Here is a 22,917-nt window from a genome sequence, read left to right on the forward strand (position 1 = left end):
AAGTCCTGGATTCACAGGTTCATAGATTAGTACTAAGCTAACTGCCCTTGCGAGCCATATTAAGCCTAGCCACTTATTCCTTGTGAGACTCAAACCTTGCACCTTGTGTTTGTAAGGCAAACACCTTAACCATTAGGCCACCCTCCCAACCAATTTATCAGCTCCCTATCTAATTTGCCATAAAGTCTCTCTTTGTTCTAAAAAAAAAAAATTTAAATCCCCACTCCTAAAATCTAGCATAACATGCATTGTTCTAATATGGTAAACTGAAACTTTTTATATTTCTCACAACCAAGTGTGCTTAGAAAGAGTATTTCTTTCTCCTTTCTTTTTAATACTATATAAATGCTCTTTAATCCTGTCTCAAAGTTCTAGTAGTCATGCCTAGATAAAAGTCACAACACCCTGAACACACACACCTCTCCTTTCATCTTACAATTAAACCTACCTTGTACTTTAAGGTGCATGGAACAGAATCTAAATTAACAAAAGGAATCAGGAGAATAACAATTTTGAAAGTAGTATTTATAGGAAGAAAACTTATACAAATACTTACTTGCATTATACAAGCAATCACCCATCTTTTATGAAAAAGAATTTACCAAGAGGCCAATATATTAAGGCATGTAGAATGAGCAGTACCAGTGTTAAGTTAAAGCAGGTAATGTCCCTTATTACTGAATTATTTGTGGCTAGGGGTTATGAAAGATAATTTTTATTGAGTATAGAGAAAGAAGTCATGTCTATAATAGATTATATGTATCCCCCTATTTTGAGGTTATCTTTTAATACCAACAGAGGAATTAAGCAGATCAATGATAAAAATTTGGTATGTAACTTAGACATGACTGTGAATAGTCAAAATATCTGTTTGATTATACAGAATAATTTGAAAATTTTGGAAGGCAACAAAGAATTAAAGTAATAGGAAATATACTTGGGTTTGTATATACTAATATGATTAATTTTAAAACCTTATTATTTAATGACAACACTAACATTTTGAATATAAAAGTAATAAAGGTAAAGGGATCTTTAAATGTGGTGACCGCAACGTATGTTGTTATATTTTAGAGGGACCTTTTGTTAACTTAGATTCTGTTACGTACACCTTAGAAATACCGGGAAGGTTTAATTGTAAGACAAAAGGAGTGGTGTGTGTGTGTTCAGATTGTTGTGCCTTTTATGTAGGCATGACTACTACAACTTTAAGAGACAGGATTAAACAGCATTTCTATAGTATTAGGAAGATGAAAGAAATGCTCTTTCTAAGCACACTATCGGTTGTGAGAAATATAAAAAGCTTCAGTTTACCATATTACAACAATGCATATTAGATTTTTAGGGGTGGGGATTTAAAAGATTTTTTAGTATAAAGGGAGACGTTATGTCAAATTAGATTGTGAGCTGATAAATATCCAGGTCTTAATGATATGTTCAATATTAAATGTTTTTTTAAGGAATAGAAGATTATTTGTAAGGAAATAGGTGAGTGTTATGTATCGATGCTACATATATTTTTTTATTTTCTATGTTTTACTTTGAGTTCAATGTCAAATGTTTGAGTCAATTAATGGATACTCTTTTTGATTGGTGTTCTTGAGTATTTAAACTACTGGGTCCATTAGTAGTGTTATTCTGATGAAGTCTATGTTCAGACGAGAGCGTTGATTAAAGTTACTAGTATGCTAATTCCATGTGTTGGTATCTATTCCTGCTGTTGCTGGTGGCCAGTGTGTGTTTTTTTTTTTTTTTTTTTTTTTTAAGTTTTTGGTTCCATTATACCACATATCAGTAGTGTGGTCGTTTTTTTGGTTTTAGTTGCAGTTATCAGCTTACCGATGGCCGAATCAGTTAACGGTGCAGCCAGGGATGAGTTACTGAACGTTTCTGTGTATCCTACTCCAGGAACTTCTGGCAACACTGTTATAATTGTTATTAAATACCATGGGGAAACACAGAAAATGTTAACTCCTTAAAAAAAGACACGATTTTGTGGAAGAGATTTGATTCGGTAAACTCTGAAGATAGCAATATTACAGTGATAGACAATGGACATTTAGCTGCTTCCCCTGTGAAAGTGACTTATAAAGATGTAACGTCTGTACTGAATTCTCGTTATGACCCTTTCAGTACACTTCAAATGCAACTGCTGATAAAGATGATACTAGAGAACTCTGTAATGAATTATTCAAGTGGTTGAGGAAATACAGAGCTCTCGATAATGAAAAATATTTTGACGGATGTATTCAGTTAAAAATCGTTCCTAAAGGACTGAGGTTTTTTTAAGTGTCCTAATGGAGTTATTGAGAGCGATCCATTTTATTCCACGTTAACAAAGTTTTTTTTTTTTTAACAATGCTGGTCGTAATTTTTTTATGATTACTAATTAACAATAATGTTAATAATATGAAGAAAGTGTCTTGGCTTTAGATGAACAAATTAATTCTATTTTGGCAAAAGCTCCAGTGGGTAGGTCAGAATATGACAGTATGCTGCAAGAATTATAACGGTATGAAAGAACTGTAACCATTCATAAAAATAAGAAATTGCAGAGAGACTTAAGAGGCATACAATTCAGTCATAAGTATGTACTAGGCTAATGGCCCTGGAGCCTTTACAAGCCTAGCCACAGGATTACCCTGGCGTCATGCCACCCAACCTTAGTTCCCAGTGCCGCTGTCGAGTAGAGCCACTGGAGTTATCCCTGGGGTGAATTTTCTATTGAAGATGGTCACCAAGATGCTCTGCTTCACATGTATGGGAAGTCTATTCCATAGCATGGGCAGCCTCTGGGTTATGAACTTGACCCTCCAATATGTTCTATTGATTGTGGTAATGAAGTTGAGGTCTCTGGAGCGTACGGAGTTTGGATTTCTTTAGATGTAGCATTTCTAACAGAGCTGGGACAGACATGGCTTTGTAAGTCAAGCAGAGATTGCCTCTAAGTAGGTGATCTGAGACAGAGAATAGTTGTAGTTTTCTGAGTCTGTCTGTATAGGACAAGTGTTTAAGGCCTAGGATCCTCTTTGTGAGGTACTTTTGCAGTCTCTCCAGTTGTTGCAGGTGTCTAGTGAGGTACATGCCAGATGGGGCATTGTACTTGATTGAGGGAAGAGTAGAGGGAGATAATGACCTCTTTCTTCCTGGATGCAAAACCCTTAGTAATGAGATGTGCCACACAGAAGGACTTTCTGACCACAGAGGCAATGTGGTGATCAAAAGAGAGGTTGCTGTCAACCTGTGCCCCTAGATCTCTTATAACGCCTTCTGTGGTCAGCTTATAAATTTTTTTCCACCACTAAACCTGACTGATGTACAAAAAGTAAATAAGGAACCCTTTCTTGTTCATAATACATTTAAAGATCATGGTTCCTTTAAATCCTTTAGATCAGCAAACCTATCAGATTACAGAGCTGTTCATACAGGAAATGAAGCTTTAATAGTTGCTGCGGAAGTTATAAATGGAGGCAGACGAGAAAGTACAGTTGTGTACACTTAACATAAATGTAGAAGTTTGAGTGTATTCACTGTTGCAGTCATCACACTTGTGTTATTTGCTTGCAGGTAGCCCTCAGTCGGCCCGAATACCAGAGTCTTGGGATTTCTGCGCCGTATGCTGTCGCTTCTTCCATGACATCAGGTTGTCAGTGGTATAAAACATGCAGCAGATGCCATTACATCAGTTTTTCTTGCCCCAGATGTCAGGAGCCCACAAAATAGGAAGCAATTACATGGTGTGGAACACTCCTAGTAAAAAGTAAATACCAATGTTATAAGATATGGCCAAAAAAAAGGATAGGTAGAAAGTATAGAGAAGTCAGGGGACTGGAGGGAGGGTAACCAGGACTGCAACAGTGAATACACTCAAACATCTACATTTATGGTAAGTGTACACAACTGTACTATGTTCTTTGTGTTTTACTGTTGCAGTTATCACACTTGGGTTGATTCCCAAAGCTGAGGAAGGGTGGATTAGGGTGTGGCTAGCAGGGCTTGTAAGACTGCTGTGGCAAATTCAGCTCTGGATTTAGAAAAGATAGGTAAGTGGTAATGCTTGGTGAAGGTGTGTACAGAAAAAGTAGTTATGTACTCACCATAACATTCCATCTGAGTAGTTATACTTCATTTTCTGCAACCTGTAGGTATTTGGATCCATATTGGATCCGAGCCGGCAACATTTTAAGCATCTGCTCCAAGCTCCTCCCCTTACCCATAATCCCTCACATCAAGTTTGCCACTAACCATACTATTAGCAACTCAATAACTTTAACCTAGAACAGGTTTGGGGGAAGGAGGGAGGGACAGTTGCATAAAATGAAGTATAACTACTCAGATGGAATGTTATGGTGAGTACATAGCTTCTTTATCTGAAGTAGTTAACTTCATTTACCTGCAACCTGTAGGACAGAGTCCACAGCTACCAAAACTCCTGGGAAGCCCTCATGGAAGGATATTCCTGAGCACCGCAGAGCCAAAGGATGCTCTCCCTCTAGAGATCAAATCCAACTTATAATGAGAAATGTATGTGACCTTGCCCAGGTCGCTGCTGCACAGATATCATTCCAGAGAAAACCTAGACCAAAAAGCAGCAGAGGTTGCCACAGATCTGGTAGAATGAGCTTTAATAGGACCAGGTGGGGATAGGCATTTACCCCTATAGACTTGCAGTATACATTGTGTAATCCACCTGGCTAAGGAAACCTTGGAAATGACCTTGCCCAAAAAGGTCTAGAAAAGGACATGAATAATTGGTCAGACTTACAAAATTTAGTCCTGTGTAAATAGAAACGAAGCAGTCCATGAACATCTAGCAAGTGCAGCTTATATTCACCCTTGTTCTCGAAATTTGGAAAGAACACAGGCAGATTAATCATCTGGTTAATATTAGATTCAGAAGCCACTTTCAGTAAGAAAGAAGGGTTTGTGCGAAGCGAAACCCTATCTTTATGAAAGATCAAGTAGGGGGGCACGACAGACAAAGCTTGGATTTCAGAAACCCTTCTAGTCGAGGCAAAGGCCACTAAAAAGGCTGTCTTCCAGGACAGAAATTTTAAGTCTACTGATGCTGCTGGTTCAAAAGGGGGTGCCACCAATGCCTGCAGAACTAGAGTAAGGTCCCAAGGAGGGGTGGAATGCTTAACTGGGGGACGCAAGAGAAAAGTACCTTTTAGAAAGGCCTTGCACAATCTCAAAGAGGCCAGAGCATTCAAATTTTTGCCGATATGAAAATTAGATATGGCTGCCAGTTGTACTTTCACTATGGAGGAACTAGCCCCCTGTTGAAAAATATAGGACAAAAACTCCAACACTGCAGGAACCGGGGCTGTAAATGGATCTATGTTTCTCTGAGAAGCCCAAATAGAGAAGCATTTCCATTTGCTACGATAAACCTTCCTTGTGGAAGCTTTGAGGGATGCCACGAGAATACTCTCTACCGAAGATGATAGACCGGGAGTCCTAGTGATCAAGGGAACGGGAGAAACCAAGCCATCAGCTTGAGGCTGTCCAGATCGGGCGGACTGATGCCGGAGGGATGGGATATGAGATCCGGGCAGGGATCCAGAATCCATGGAGGAGTTAGAGCATGAGACCAGAGGAAGGGGAACCACACTTAATGAGGCCAGAATGGGGCAATGAGGATCACTTTGCACCCCAGTCGGTAAGCTTTCTGAAGAAACTTCGGAATGAGAAGTAGTGGGGGATAGGCATACAGCATCCCGGGAAGCCAAGCATGGACTAGAGCGTCTCTGGGGAAGTCCCCCGGGGAGAGGATCAGAGCAAAGAACTCGCTACACTTCGCGTTGGAAGAAGATGCGAAGAGATCGCAGCAAGGGTGACCCCACGCTAGGAAGATCTCCTCCACTACTGACTGTTTTAGAGACCACTCATATGGCATTAGAATAGCCCGACTCAATCTGTCTGCTAAAATGTTGGAGCGTCCCGGGATGTGCGTTGCAATCAGAAACAGACTGGTGGAAATCACCCACTCCCACACACTCATGGCCTCGCGGCAGAGAGGGTAAGATCTGGTCCCTCCTTGTTTGCTGATGTACCAGACAACAGACATGTTGTTTGACTGAACTGCAATCGTTCCCGGGGGAAGAACAGTGTGAAAGGCTTGCAACGGTAAAAGCACTGCCCTTATCTCCAGAACACTGATACGCAATCTGGTCTTGGTCTGGGACCTTGTGCCTTAGACGGTCCTTCCCAAAAAGTGCCCCCCCCCCACCCGAGCTGGGAGGCATCCGTGGTCACTGTGGCTTGGGCTGGGGATGTTAAGAATGGATGACCTGCCAAGATTTCTGGTGACTGGAGCCACCAAAGAAGAGAAATCTTGCAGCCTCTGCTGATCCATATAGGGTAGCCCATGGGGAGGTCTAACCAAGACCACTGAACTGCCAAGGTCCACTGAAGCACCCTCATGTGAAGGCACGCACAATGAAGAACTGAAATTGCTGTAGCCAAGGAGTCTAGGGCTCAGAGAATGCCGCTCGCTATCAGTGTCCTGGGGCCGAGGATCACTGACACATGGGCCCGTAGGTTCTGGACCCTGTCCTGAGTGAGAAAAACTTGTAACAGCAGAGTGTCCAACTGTGCCCCTATAAATTCCAAGGTCTGTGTCGGGTTCAGGCGGGGCTTGGAGATGTTGATGGTAATCCCCAGATTGACTGCAAGATGCAGGAAGGAGTCTCTGGCCATGCAAAGTAGACGCTTGGTGGCAGCAGCGAGGAGCCAATCGTCTAGGTAAGGAAACACCTGAATTCCCTGAAGCCTCAGGTGAGCCGCTACTACTGCCATAACCTTAGTAAACACCCTGTGAGCTGTGGTGAGACCAAAGGGTAGGGCTCTGAACTGGAAATGATTGGCTCCCAGCCAGAAGCGAAGGAATCTTCTGGAGCTTCTGCAAATCTTGATGTGGTAGTAAGCGTCCTGGAGGTCTATTGAGCACATCCAGTCGCATTCTCAGAGATAAGGTAGAATGGACTGTAAGGTGACTATCTGGAATTTCTGCTTGGCTACAGACAGGTTCAGGGTTCACAGGTCCAATATGGGTCTGTGGTCCCCCGTCTTTTTTGGCACTAAAAAGAACCTGGAGTAAACGCCTAATCTGGACTCATCTGGGGGGACCAGTTCGATGGCCCAATTGTAAAGCAGCTTTGAAATATCATGCGCTGCAGCTTCCCTTTGAGTGGGTGGAACAATGAACGGGATGGAGTATCCTCTGGATATTATTTGCAGCACCCAATGGTTCGGCGTGATGGATTCCCAAGCCATTAGGTGCAATGACAATTTCCCCCCGACTGTCTCCAGAGTAGGACAGTCGGGCAACCCCTCAGGGTTGCTGCGCAGCTCTGTCCAAGAAGGTCTCCCTAGACCCAAAGATCCTCGGACCCCCTCTGCCTCTGGGGCGGCATCTGTCTTGTCCCCCTCTGCCTCTAGCGGACGAGTTGTCCTCAGTGTCCCGGGAAAACTGAGATTTTTGGAACGGCATCTTCTTCTACCCTCTCTGATTCCTAGAAAAGGATCTTTCAGGGCTAGAGAAGTGGACTCCGATGGCAGACAGAGTCTTCCCATCCTTCTCGCTCTTGATTAAGGTGTCACAAACTGTCTTCCCAAAAAGGGAGGAACCGTCAAAGGGAGCATTTGTGAAAGACGCCTTGAAGGGTCCGCGAATTGACAAGAGTCTGAGCCAGTCGTGCCATCTCATAGCTACGCCAGTCCCAGCTGCCCTAGCCACTCCTTCCATGGCATGGGAAAGAAGATGCATGGACGTGTTTGAAACGGATTTCAGATTCGACATTTTCACCGAGAACAGCCACTTGTCCTGTGGCGACATGGACTCTGGGGGCAGCACAGTGAATTCCGTAACCAGGTCTGCTGGAGTTGAATGATGTGTGCCAAATAATTCAGCACTCATACGGAAAATGTCGCTGAAGAAAACACCTGCTTCCCAAAGCGATCTACCGCCCTAGACTCTTTGTCCGGAGGGTGGACTGAAGAACTTTCCTGAGTCTGTTATCTCTTGGTGGCAGCTGCCACCAACATAGCATCCACAGGGGGATCAATTGTATCAGGCCTATCTGTGGGAGGAGAAAGGATCCTGTCTGGGCATTTGAGCATTGGCTCTATGGTGTCAGGCTCCTTCCATGTGCCACCTCTTACAGGAATGCTTACAGGGGGCCTCCTCAGTGAGACTCTCTGAAGAGGGCTCGTAAGTCACTGGGGGTTCCACGATGGGATCCACCTGGGGCGGTCCTCCTCTGGCACGGGCTGTCCCTGGGGACAAGCTAATGGGAGTCATGACCAAATCCAAGGCAGCCTGGGCAGAGTCCAAGGCAATGGGCTGGGGGTCTCAATCCCTGGGAGAGAACCCTCTCCACCACGTCACAGGCCGAAGGAGAGCACACCTCTTTGGCATCCAACAAGGAAGAAGTTCTCCCCGGCTCCGTCGTGAGGATCGGGGCCAGGCCAAGGTAGCCAGGGTTCCGAAAGAACTGTTCGGATCCGACAAAGTCGGAGCTGAAGACATCTCTGTTCCCTCAGATCCAGCTCCCTGTTCTCGGCCCCGAGAGTCGCTCGAATCTGAACAAGTCTGATCCGAGGAACTCAAGGTAATGGCCAGCGTCAAGGTTGGAGGAACTGTCGGTGCTGAACCCCCCAGCTCCGAGGATCCTTGGATCCATAAACCCCAAAACCACTGGTCGGATCGGGGGAAGGAGAGATAGGATGGAAGAAGGGCATAGAGGTCCCCTCTCCAGCTGGAGAGGGGCCTGGCAAGACTCCCATTTGGATTTGGGTCCGAATGAATCTCTGCATCATCCTATCCACGTCAAGCTCCGACAGACTCCGAGTCGACCGCAAGGAGACAACCGACTTGGATCTGGCCCTGTGAGACAACTTCGAAAAAGGCCTCTGGTCCAAAGGCTCTGTCGGCTCTGGGGAGAACCTCAAGGAATGGAGCCGAGGAGAAGTGGTCCTAACAACTTTCTCAGGTGGACTGGGAAAAGGCTTCTGCTCAGGAGATCGCTTGCGGTGCCTCTCTACCCTTTTCTCTCTCTCTCTCTTTCTTGTCCTTATCCTTAGATTTTGTCCCCGCCTCAGCAGGCTTAGAGGGAGGTTGAGTCCCAGCCTGAGGGGGGGGGGTTGGTCGGCTACAGGAGCCGATGTCAAGGCCATTATCTCTAAAGCAGAAACCGGTAGCAGGCTCTTGGCTACCAGTTTCCCTTCCTCTCTTTTAGGGCCCTGGGGATGAATCCTGCACACACCGCACATGGCAGACTAAGATGGGGAATGCCCAGGCAAATAACACAGAGACCTTTTCTCTCTCTCTCTTTCTTGTCCTTATCCTTAGATTTTGTCCCCGCCTCAGCAGGCTTAGAGGGAGGTTGAGTCCCAGCCTGAGGGGGGGGGGGGGTTGGTCGGCTACAGGAGCTGATGTCGAGGCCATCATCTCTAAAGCAGAAACTGGTAGCAGGCCCTTGGCTACCAGTTTCCCTTCCTCTCTTTTAGGGCCCTGGGGATGAACCCTGCACACACCGCACATGGCAGATTAAGATGGAGAATGCCCAGGCAAATAACACACAGAGTGTGGCCATCAGCCGGTGAAAGCTTGTGGCCACACTCTGTGCATTTTTTAAACATTGGTTTAGGCTGGTCAGCCATAACACACTCCACTCAGCAAAACGCTAAACTAGACACACACACACACACACGGGTTGGCTAGGCCTGCTCTACCTCAAAAACACAAACTTTCTAAACTACCCTTTTTTTTTTTTTTTTTAACAAACCGACGATAAGATGAAGGGTTGCTCACAAACTACTACTCTCACACACTAAAGTATCAAAAGTTCCACTTACTACACCCAACTTGGAGCTAAAGAGACCACGATGCGTACGCATGAAGCGGCAAATGAGATCTGAGGGAAGGTAGGAGATTGAGGGATTACGGGTAAGGGGAGGAGCTTGGAGCAGATACTTGATAAAATGTTGCTGGCTTGGATCCAATATAGATCTGAATACCCACAGGTTGCAGATAAATGAAATTAACCACTTCAGATCACCAGGTTGCGGCTTCCAAGATGTCCCTGGTAGGGACTCCCCTGAGAAATGATGTAGAGGTTGCGGTAGCTCTGGTGGAATGAGTTCTGATCCCCTGTGGGGTAGGTTTTCCACTGTGTTTGTAGCAGAAATGGATGCAGTGTGCTATCCATTTAGAAATGGTTTGCTTTTAAATGGCCTTGTCCTCTGCCCCTGTAGCAAAGCTGACTAGCAGATGGTCAGATTTTCTGAAAGGTTTAGTCTTGTCCAGGTAGAACCTACGCTGCCTCTGCATATCCAGGGAGTGTAGGATCCTTTCCCCTTTATTCTGAGGATTTGGGAGAAAGGTTGGCAAATGAATGGATTGGTTTAAAGCCACACTAGATACCACCTTGTGCAAAAATGATGGGTTAGTCTTGAGGGAAACCCTAAATCCAAAAACGAACTAACAAAATAACTTAAAAAAAATGAATCGCGGGAAACACAAATCACGCTAGTCCAGGTGGTAAAATAAAGAATTACTTTACTCAGATGTAAAATGTTAGCGCTTTCATGCACTAAGTATATGCACTTCTTCAGACAAAATACATTATGCAAGTGGTTAACCTTTTATACAGACACATACCACGAGACCACTCCCGTTGAAATTTAATTACTATTAATTAACTAATTGCCTAGCTGTAGCTTACTTTAAAAATGTTGCTATCTCAAAATGTATTTCCCATTAAAATGACCAGCTTAAAAAAGTGATAAATGTATCAATATGTCAATACAAAAATATATACATGTAAACAAATATTCATCTTACTTATACGTAGGTTTCCTTATATATTAAAGACATATTTTTGTGTGAATTTATTAATGTCATTGTTACCTGTGACATACTTTGGATCAAGAACACATGCTTTTAAAAAAAGGAAAAAACATCTTTCCTATGACATTTTTTATATATATATAGTTCATTTCATGAAATATTGAAAACTAAGTTTATGTCTATCTATCTAAAGCTTTGATGTTTAATAAACATTTTATGGAACACATATCGTTGATTCCTGGGAACGTGTAGGCATTTGTTTTTAATTGCCAAAGAAGTTCATGTTCTTGTAACTTCAAGTACGAGACCAAATACTCAAGTTGTTTTACAAAGTGTTGAGACTAATAACATAGTAACTAATGCATCTATTAACAAAGATTTGCCTGTCTTAGAAGACTTTTTCAACGCACCCAATGTTAATTTGGGTACCTCTAACACAACAGGCTCAATGACTCAATTGGATCCAGAACAAAATAATTCCCTTTCTAATTTAGTTAACAACTTGAAGCAATTTGATGTCCATCTACTCAAATATAAAAAACTACAAATAGAAACACTTTATTTTCGTGAGTGTTTGAATTTGAACATTGTGCCTAAGGGATTACGTCAATGGAAATATCCATCAGGCACAATAAAACACTCAGAATTTCACCTTCGTCTTCTGGAATTTTTTAACCAACAAGGCTTTAAATTTTTAGAGCTTTTAATCGATGAATATACTAAACAGATGGTAACACTAAAAGAAAAACTCTTAGCCATCGATATCACCATTAAGGCTGATCCTGAATTTTCCAGATACGAATATGATTATGCTAGAATTTTTTCTAGCATAAGCACTTTAGTAAACAAAATAGGTGAAACAAAAAAGAGGAAAATTCACAGAGATAAAATTGCTTATGACAATGGAACTGCTTATCCGGATCCGCCCACAAGTAACAACGCACATGTTATAAATCCACCTAATACAGGGTTTCAAAATGACACGCATCAAACAGCAGCAGATGAATTGGACATTTTCTTAACATCTGATACCAGTTCAACATTTCCAAATGATCAAACTCTACAAGCATTAAGGCGCAGTGAGCGGATTAATAATAAAACCAAGAACAACTATCAGGGTAATCAACAAGGAAACATGACAACAACAAACATAATAACCAACAGGGTTTTCAACGTGGCCAGTTCACTTCTCAGAAGAAAACGAACTGGAACCGGAAAGGTCACAACAAATCCATGTTCAACAAGTGCAAGAGGTAATAAAAACACAGCGCATAGAATTTCCTAGCGTTGTTTTCAGCAAAACGAATGACTTTAAAGTATACAATTTTACGTCTATTCAAGTTTGTTCTGACTTTGGTGAACTTTTAGCAAAAGGTTTTACCTATGTTTTACCTTGTAAATTTGATATCGCCAGAGTTTTATGCGACTTAAAATTGTATATACGCAAATTAAATCTAAAGTTGTTTTTTGGTGAGCATGAAGTGAATTTCCCTGCAAAGGAACGTGTTTCCAGTGTATTTAACCCTCCCCTTGATAACAACTTGATGGTATTTGAGAAAATTACAGAAATCCATCTACGAAGTTTACATAAAGAAAGTAGAAAAAGTAAACCAATGGCTTCTGCACAATTAGATCTAATAACCTTTGTGAAAACACAAGGTGTCCATGTTATGAAGCCCGACAAGGGTGGGGGGGCTGTTTTAATGTACGAAACCGATTATATAGACAAAATGAATGTTTTATTAGGTTCCGAGGATTATAGAAAGGTATCCCTCAATTAATTTAACCAAGCACAACAAAGAATAAAAGATTATTTAAGTGATTTGTTCATAGAGGGAACCATTTCGATGGACCTGTATCACTATTTAACTATGTCAGCACCCCTTACTCCTGTTTTATTTGGAGTACCAAAACTCCATAAAAATACCCAGAAACCACCATTTAGACCAATAATAGATGGACGTAATTCCATCACTTATCCTAGTGCTAAATGGGTCGACGACAAGTTGAAACTAATACTTAAAACAGAAAGTCAGATATGCAGGGACTCCTGGCATGTATTAGACAATCTAAACAAAATCCCCTTTAATGCTGACTATATTTTCTTGACAGCTGACATCAAAAACTTGTATACAGTTATTCCTCATAATATAGGATTAGACTGGGTACGAGATTTTTTATTGTCAAAAGATTGTCCAGGCAATGAAATAGATTTAATAATCCATCTCTTAGAAATAGTTTTAGAAAATAACTATTTCTTGTTTCAAAAACAGATTTATCTTCAACAGTCTGGGGTAGCAATGGGCTCCCCATGCGGAGGCAGTTTTGCCAACGCAGTAATGGCTTTCTGGAAGCGTACCTTACTATTTCCACACAATCTCTTTTCCAAAATAGTTGTATGGTACACACGTTACCAAGACGACATTTTGATTATTATAAACAGCACACAAGAAGAAGCTACACAATTAATAAATGTAATGAATTCACTATCCACTTTTTTGGAGTTCACACACGAACTCAGTCCATTTTCTATTAATTTTTTGGACATCAATATTACCAAAGACATACAGAATAGTACATTTATCACAAAAATATATAGGAAACCATCATACAGTAACTCTTTCCTACACTTCACTAGTTGCCATCCATTCTCCCAAAAGAAAGGAGTGGTTAAAGGACAATTTGTCCGAGCATCTCGCATGTGTTCAACAGACACAGTGTTTGAAGATGAATGTAGGCAACTATGTGAAATGTTTTTCAACAGAGGATATCCCAATCGCTTAGTTAGCGCACTTTATTGGGAAGTCAAAAACAAGAGGAAACATGGAATAATAGGTCCAATATTTAAGGATATAAAAGATGACTTTATTGTTCGTCAACACAATATAAATGAAGAAAATGGTCATAATGACAACAATAGCCAAAACACGGCTATTTATAACACTAGTTTTCTTACTCAGTTTAACACCATGGCCTCACAAATTCGTGGGGTTTTGTATAACAATTGGGAATGCGTTATACAAGATAAACAACTTCATTCTACATTAGGGCTTAAACCCTTAATTGTATATAAAAAAGCATTCTCAATTAAGAACCTATTAGAGGCCCCTCTAAGAAACTTCAAAGTTAATAAAGGTATGTTCAAGTGTGGATGCTGTAGGTATTGTAAATTTATTCAAACAGGCACCACATTTACTGTTAGGGGTATTAAATATTGGATAAATGACAAATTTAATTGTGAAAGTCAAGGGGTGGTCTACCTTGCTAAATGCAAAGATTGCCCTGCATATTACTTTGGAAAAACAGAACGTCATTTAAAAACCCGTATTTATGAACATATATATGCTATTACAAAGCAAAATCCATCGAATGCTTTAGCAAGGCATATAATAGAAAGCAACACACATAGTTTTTTATTTAATGTGGTTGAACAAGTTCCTAAAGATCCTAGGAGGGGAGCATGGTACTTTAAGTTACAAGAACATGAACTTCTTTGGCAATTAAAAACAAATGCCTACACGTTCCCAGGAATCAACGATATGTGTTCCATAAAATGTTTATTAAACATCAAAGCTTTAGATAGACATAAACTTAGTTTTCAATATTTCATGAAATGAACTATATATATATATATATATATATATATATATATATATATATATAAAATGTCATAGGAAAGATGTTTTTTCCTTTTTTTAAAAGCATGTGTTCTTGATCCAAAGTATGTCACAGGTAACAATGACATTAATAAATTCACACAAAAATATGTCTTTAATATATAAGGAAACCTACGTATAAGTAAGATGAATATTTGTTTACATGTATATATTTTTGTATTGACATATTGATACATTTATCACTTTTTTAAGCTGGTCGTTTTAATGGGAAATACATTTTGAGATAGCAACATTTTTAAAGTAAGCTACAGCTAGGCAATTAGTTAATTAATAGTAATTAAATTTCAGCGGGAGTGGTCTCGTGGTATGTGTCTGTATAAAAGGTTAACCACTTGCATAATGTATTTTGTCTGAAGAAGTGCATATACTTAGTGCATGAAAGCGCTAACATTTTACATTTGAGTAAAGTAATTCTTTATTTTACCACCTGGACTAGCGTGATTTGTGTTTCCCACGATTCATTTTCTTGAGGGAAACCCTGTCCGCATGGAAGATAATGATGTGTTCCACAGACGTAAGGGCCTGCAATTCAGACACTCTTCTTGCTGAAGTGATGGCTAAAAGCAAGGCTGTTTTCCAAGAGGGGAATTTTAACTCTGCTGTAGCAGCAGATTCAAAGGGAGGAAGCATGAGCTTCTCCAGTACAAAGTTAAGGTCCCAGGCTGGAGTGGGAGCTCTCCTGGGGGAGTCTTAAATTTTTGGTTCCTCTCAGGATCTGTTTGACCAAAGGGTGAGAGAAGAGGGGTGGCTCAGTACTGTATTAAGCTGAGATGGCAGAGACATGAATCTTAATTTAAGAGAAGGATAGGCCTTTGTGGAGCAGTTCTGTTAGGTAATTTAGGATTTGAGGTAAGTTGGGCATGGTTGTGTCCATTCCCGGAGACTGGCTCCAAGAACAGTATCTTTTCCACTTTTCTGAATAGAATTTCCTAGTAGCAGGCCTCCTTGCCTCAAGGATGACATCTAGCACCTGTTTACTGAGGGTTGCTGGTGAAGTGTTCAGGGGATGAGCCAGGCTGCTAGGTTCACGGTTTGCAGCTTGAGGATGCAAAATCTGGCCCTCCTGCTGGGACAGCAGGAAAGGGATCTGAGGCAGGTGCCATGGTGGCACTATTGTCAGACTGCACAAAAGTGGCCAGTCTGGTGCAATCAGAATTGTCCTTGGCTTGTCCTGTTTGATCTTTAGTAGAACCTTCGAGAGGAGGGGTAGAGGAGTAAAGGCACAGACTGAAAGGTTTTCCCATGTAAAGGACAGGGCATCCACTTTCTATGCTTGACTGGGGGGAGTTTTGGTGCAATATTTGCTCAACTGATAGTTCTGCGGGAAAGCAAGGAGGTCCTCCTCTGGTGCCCCCCACCTGTGGATCAGAAGCTTGAATGATTTGGGTTCCAGTTTCCACTCGTGTGGGTCCATTAGATTTCTGCTTAAGTCATCTGCCAGTGAATTTAGTTTGCCTGGCAGGAATTGAGCTTGCAGGTGCACTTGACTGCTCAAGGCTGTGTTCCACAGAGCTATGGCTAATCTGCAGAGTGGGTAGGAATAGGTTCCCCCCTACTTGTTTATGTACCACATAACTGTGGTGTTGTCTGTCTTTATCAATAGTTGCCCTGGAAAAATAAGGTATTTGAAGGCTGTCAGTGCAGCTAACATTTCTTTCTGATTGATATGCAGGTGCATTTGCTTTGGGCTCCAATTGCCTTGAATGCATTTTCCTGCCATGTGAGTCCTCCATGCATAGACTGATGCATCTGTTGTTAGGGTTTGGGCGGCAGGGGGTTGCATGAAAGGGAGTCCCTTGTGGTAGCAGGCCTCTACCCACCAAAGGAACTCTGTCCTTAGGCAAGGAATGATAGGAATTATTGTTCCCAGGTCCTGAAAATGTTGACACCAGAGACTTTTCAAGTACCATTGAAGTTTCCTCATATGCAGTCTTGCATATGGAATTAGTAGAATGCAAGAGGACTTGAACCCTAGGGCTTGCAGTATTTTTCTTGCAGACAGCTGGGTTTGGGTGGCCAGTAGATTGAAGTAGTTTGTCACATAAATCTGTTTTTCTGGAGTGAGGAATGCCATCTGGGAAGTTGTGTTCAAGCTTGCTCCCAGGAATACAATCTTTTGGCTGGGTACCAGATGTGATTTATTTTCGTTGATGGTATACCCCAGTGAATTCAGAAGTCTCTTTACAAATGTCAAGTGCTGAATTAGCAATTCCTGACTGTCCACCTGTATCAGGCAATCGTCCAAGTATGGGTAAATTTATTTATTTTATTTTATTTATTTACCAGGAAATTCCAACTGGACTCACGTCCTTTTTCAGCGGATGCCCAAGGAGAAAAACTCCACATCATGTACACAATAAATAGAGATACAAAGTTGCAGCAATATGAATTTTTCTCTCCCTGCAATATGCAATGGCTGGAGCTAGGCATTTTGTGAATACCCTGGGCGCAGTAGATAAGCCAAAGGGAAGTTCAGAGAACTGGTAGTGCACAGAGCCTGCTCTAAACGTAGATATTTCCTGCAAGATTCCCTTATGGGGATGTGCAGATAAGCTTCTTTTAAGTCTACAGTGGCTAGCCAGGAGTCTAGCATAGGAAGCAGCTGTTGGAGCGTAAGCATTTTGAATCTTGGAACCACCAGGAAGGTGTTGAGAATAGACAGATCCTGGATAAGGCGCCAAGAGTTTTCTTTTCTGGGTAGGAGAAACAGTCTGGAGTAAAAACCTTGTCCCCTTTGCTCTGCTGGGACAGGTTGAATAGCCTTGATACTGAGAAGAGAAAGTACTTGCTTTGGGGCCTCTGCCCACTGGTTTGGGGGGAGGTCTGGCCATCTGCTTGGGGTTGGCAGTAAGTGGAAGTAGAATCTGTATCCCTGGGATACAGAGTTCAAGACCCATCTATCCATGGTAATGTACTCCCAGTTTTTGCATGCAAGGCTAGTTTTCCTCCTAAGGGTGCAAGTACTTGGGCAAGACTTAGAAGGGTGAAGGACAAGTAATTGTCAACTTTTTCCATAGGATGGTGGCTTACTACTCCCTGATTTTGAGGTGGGGAGCACTCCATTGTTTAGATCGGTGCAAACCCTGAGACTGGAGTCTTGGTGGTCTGCTGCCCCTGGGTTGGGACGGGGAAAGACCAGTTTTTAGAAGGCCAATGCCTACTGAGTCTAGGTGGCTGTACCTGTACGAAATCTTTAATAGTTTACATAGATTTAGCTTTTTCCTCCATCTTTTTAAGGCCGCCTTCTGCTTTAGTGCTAAACATACATTCTTGGTTTAATGGAGCATCTAGTAATTTTGCTTTGACATGGTCTGGCAAGATTTGTTCCTTAAGCCAAGCATGCCTTCTAAGAACAGACCCAGTGACAGCAGCCTTGAAGATGCTTCTAAGGCATCAAAACCACATTGCAAAGTATGTTTTCCAACCTGGTTAGCAGAATGCATAAACTCTTGTAAATCTTTATGTTCTGCACAATCAGGAATCAACATCATTTTTTGTTCAATTAGTTCCATAATATGTTGTTGAGAAACTGGCAAGAGTAGCAGAGGTGTATACCTTCTTATCCCATCTGTCCAAAGCCCTAGAATCTCTGTCCGATGGCAAGAGTAGCAGAGGTGTATACCTTCTTATCTCATCTGTCCAAAGCCCTAGAAACCCTGTCCAAAGGGGCAGGATTTTTGGCTGTAGTAGCCTTAATGCCTTTAGGTCCCTGGGAAATGGTCTCTGGATCCACAGTAGGATTCTTAAATAGGAATTTGTGAGTCAGGTACTCTGTAGTACCTGGCAGGTTTCCTGGGATAAGACTGGATTCCATGAAGACATCATCTACAATTTCCAGAACAGGAGGGATAGCTAGAGGCCTGTGTTGTGGCAAGTTTAAAAATTCCCTGAGTCTCTTTTTGGACTGTGGGTAGTCCTGGCACTCCCAGCGGAAATGCTCTCTGAGGGTATGCAGGGTTTCACCGAAAGAAGAATCCTCTGGTGGGGAAGCAGAGGAAATGGAATCCTCTGCATCAGAATACTCATACGTATATAAAGGTATGTCCTGGTAATCAGAAGGGTCAAAGTCATCAGACTCATGATCTGAATAATCAGAAGAAAAATCAGTTCTTGGTCTTTTAGAGGGGGAAGGTTGGCTTCCACTAATTAAGGTAATAAGGTCTTCAGCCATTCTAAGCATTTGTTTCTGCGGCATGGGGCCCTGAGAATGCGCTTTGGTCGTCGGTTTCCTAGGTGCAGTGCGAACTCTGGGCCTGAGAAATTCAGTACTTTTGGTTTGAAACAAAGTAGTCAGTTTAATATGAACATCGGAAGGCCTGAATACACCCTCAGAAGGTGGTGCCTGCACAGCGGCTCCGGACCCATCCAAGGTAGAGACATCCACAGGTTCCATAGTCGAAGCATCTCACGGCATACTGGACTCCAAATGGGTCTCAGTAGAGGCCTGCAAATCTGCAGAAGTGGGTATCGGGCTGCAAAAGTGTCTCACTGAGTACCAGCAGACTGGAAACTAGCTTAACGGAAGCGTCGCCGGCAGTTTTTGACCTATGCGGTCTGTCTTTATCCTTACGTTTTTTTCGGAAGATCGGTAGTCGGATGGCTTATATAAGCCATTTCAGAATATGGAGAATGAGAGCGAAAGAATTTAGCGATAAAAATAGCCCAACGACGAATAGTTCAGGCATTGAACAGGGCACAAAACCAACGGCGAGAAATGTCATGGTCTGGGCCTAAACAGGTGACGCAGTAAGAATGAAAATCTCTGTGAGGTATTTGCTTTCCACAGGCAAGACAATTATTAATTTTTTCTAACATCGGTTAGAGCAAGGAAAAAAGATCCCCAACGGGGTACTTATCTTTTAGAAGACTTCAGGTCTGAAACTCGAAAAACGAAAATTTCAGGAGTCAGCCGACCAGCACTTGCGAACTGCTTCTGCTTTGGGCTCTGCTCGGCAAGAAAAGCTGATGTAATGGCGTCTGCTGCATGTTTTATACCCCTGATAACTTGACGTCATGGAAGAAGCAACAACATCCGATGCAGAAATCGCAAGATTCTGGTATTTGGGCCGACTGCGGGCTACCTGCAGGTAGATAACCCAAGTGTGATGACTGCAACACTGAAACATGAAGAACATCATGACAATGGAAGAGCTAATATTTTGCAAGCAGTTACTGTGGATATTCAAGAGCTGCCCTTGTATTCACCTAACAGAAACAAGAACTTGGAGACAGATGATTTAGGAGCCAGACCAAAAACTATTTTTTACAGAAGGAAGAGAGGCAGCAGAGGACTCGTTCAGTAAGGACATGAGGATAGAAGGGCTTGGACTCTTCTTTGTACAATTAAGACGGCATCAAACAAAACTATTTAACTTACCCAGTTTTGATCTGAATTCTATACAGGAGAAATTATTGTTGTCAGGACTGAATTTTGTTCCGTCTCGAAGAGTTGATTTATCTAGGACATTATTAGACCTTAAATTATATGTTCGTAAATTGAATTTGTGTTATGTTTCAAATGATATCAATGTTAAAAGAGTTCTGTTTTTGTAAAACCTTCTTCTTATAATCCAATGTTGCTGCATACTTTGAAAGTTTTTGAAAGTGTATGTGAGAGATATATATGATCACTTTTAATGTGTAAGAGCAACAGGTTTTATTTCAATCTATCTGCTTTGGAGGATAAAGCCCTTAGTGAACTTAGGAACAACAAACATCTTAGAGTCATGAAAGCTGATAAGGGGGTGGGTTGGTTTTGTTGGATCAAGATGTATATATACTTAATATGGAAAAAGTATTGCAAAATGAGGAGGAGTATGTTTTAGTTGGGTCTAATGAAATACAAACAAGTTTTAAAAAAGTGCATTCATTTTTATATGAAAGTTTAATGCGTGGTAGTTTGGACTTAGGAATGTATCATTTTTGTAAGATAGATAACACTAAGGTATGCCTATTGTTTGGAATTCCTAAGATACACAAAGATCACTATAACCCCCCCCCCCCCCCCCTTTAGGCCAATTGTATCAGCACCAAACTATATTACGAAAGGTATTTCATTGGTAATTGATGCTATGTTAAATCCCTTGATACATACATTAAGGATTCCTGGGACATTTTTAGATAAATTAAGAGATTTTAATTCTACTTATACATGTAATCCCTCAAAGAACAATTTTGTACTATTGATATATGCATATCTCATGATATAGGGATCAAATATGTTAGGGAATATTTAAATAAGTTTACTGAGCTTCCCAATCAGACTATAAATTTTTATTGCAGTATGCTATCAGTGTTAGAGAACGACTATTTCATTTTTAATAACAAATGTTATAAACAGAAAAAAGGGGGTTGCTATGGGGTTGCCAGCAGCCCATACATTTGCAAATACAGTTTTAGCTTGGTGGGAATATTACATTTTCAAACCTATCATGAGTACTTTTAAGGTAGTTTATTATAAATGTTTTGTCGATGACTTATTTATAATAATTGAGGGCACAAGTGATAGTTGTCTTAAGTTAGTCAACACCTTAAATTGTAGTTCAGATTTTTTTTAAATTTACCATAGGTGAAACAGGAATCAAAGTGAATTTTTTAGACATTTGTTTGGAATGGAATCAGGTGAATACAAATTTTGATAGTAGTATTTACAGGAAGGAAAGTTATATAGTTATTTGTATTATATAAGCAATCACCCTGCTTTTATGAAAAATAATTTACCAAGAGGCCAGTACATTAGGGCATGTAGAATGACCAGTAACAATGTTAAGTTAATGCAGGAAATGTCCCTTATTACTGAATTATTTGTGGCTAGGGGTTATAAAAGAGAATGTTTGAGTATAGAGAAAAAAATTCATGTTTAAAAGAGCCATGTATCCCCCTATTTTGAGGCTACCTTTTAATACCAATAGAGGAATTAAGCATATTAATGATAAAAGTGTTGTATGTAATTTAGACATGACTGTGGATAGTCATAATATCCATTTGATTATACAGAACTGGAAAGTTTTGGAAGGCAACAAAGAATTAAAGTAATAGGAAATATACCTGGGTTTGTATATATTAATAGGGTTAATTTTAAAGCCTTATTATTTAATGACAACACTAAAATTTTGGACAATATCAATAGTAATAAAGTTAAAGGGATGTTTAAATGTAGTGATTGCAACGTATGTTGTATTTTAGAGGGACCTTTTGTTAATTTAAATTCTGTTATGTACACCTTAAAAGTACTAGGTAGGTTTAATTGTAAGACGAAAAGGAGTGGTGTGTGTGTGTTCAGACTGTTGTGCCTTTTATGTAGGCATGAATACTAGAACTTTAAGAGACAAGATTAAACAGCATTTACATAGTATTAAAAAGAAAGATGAAAGAAATTCTCTTTTTAATCACACTATTGGTTGTGAGAAATATAAAAAGTTTCAGTTTACCATATTAGAACAATGCATGTTAGATTTTAAACATTTTTTAGAACAAATAAACTTTATGGCAAATTAGATTGGGAGCTGATAAATATCCAGAACTTAACAACATGATCAACATTAAATGTTTAAAGGATAGAAGATTATTTATAAGGAAATAGGTGAGTGTTATGTATCGATGTTACATATATATATATTTTTTGGAGTTAAATGTTAAATTAAGTTTTAATGAGTCAATTAATGGATAGTCTTTTTGATTGGTGGTGGTGGTGAGTATTTCAACTATTGTGTCTGTTAGTAGTGTTATTCTGATGAAGTCTGTGTTCAGACAAAAGTGTTGATTAAAGTTACTAGTACGTTAATTCCATGTGTTGAGTTCTATTACTGCTGTTGATGGTGGCCAGTGTGGGGTTTTTTTTAGTTTTTGGTTCCATTATACCACTTGTTGGTAGTGTGGTTGTTTTTTTTTCTTGTTTCCCTTTCAATTTACTCTAACCTTAAGCCAAAGATCCCTTCCAAACATTCCAACCCATTAGCGAAGGGAGGCAGCAGCAGCAGAGCTAACGCTGTTCACCAAACAAGTAATTTAGGAGGTCCTGTCTGACTAGAGAGTTATCCAGGGTCTATTCAAGATTCTTTCTGTTGAACAACAGAAACAAGAAACTCTGGCTCCTTTTAGACCTAAGCAAGTTAGTGTCCATCAAACAGATGAAGTTATGGATGGCAACAGTGCAGTTCATTCTACTTCTACAGAAGAAAGAGAACTGAATGTGCTCAATAAATCTCAAGGATGTTTACTACCATATAAAGACAGCAAGACGTTTCAGGGGTTTCCTGTGCTTCTGGCTGGAAGCCAGTCTACCAGTTTTCAGCAGTACCCTTCTGTCTCACCACAGCCCTCACCTTGAGTTTTCACTAAATGGATGGCAGTGGTAGCAATTTGGCTCAGATTCCAGGTACATCC

At 40.9% G+C, this 22,917-nt stretch overlaps 1 protein-coding gene across 6 annotated transcripts in view; it reads right to left on the bottom strand.

Annotated features, from left to right (window-relative positions):
* AP4M1 (adaptor related protein complex 4 subunit mu 1) overlaps positions 1-22,917 on the bottom strand; it is a 1,285,664-nt gene that overhangs the window by 76,110 nt on the left and 1,186,637 nt on the right. The window lies entirely within an intron of this gene.

The sequence above is a fragment of the Protopterus annectens genome, chromosome 7.part0 (assembly GCF_019279795.1).
Source record: "Protopterus annectens isolate FY-2018-M chromosome 7.part0, PAN1.0, whole genome shotgun sequence".
NCBI classification, from domain to species: domain Eukaryota; kingdom Metazoa; phylum Chordata; order Ceratodontiformes; family Protopteridae; genus Protopterus; species Protopterus annectens.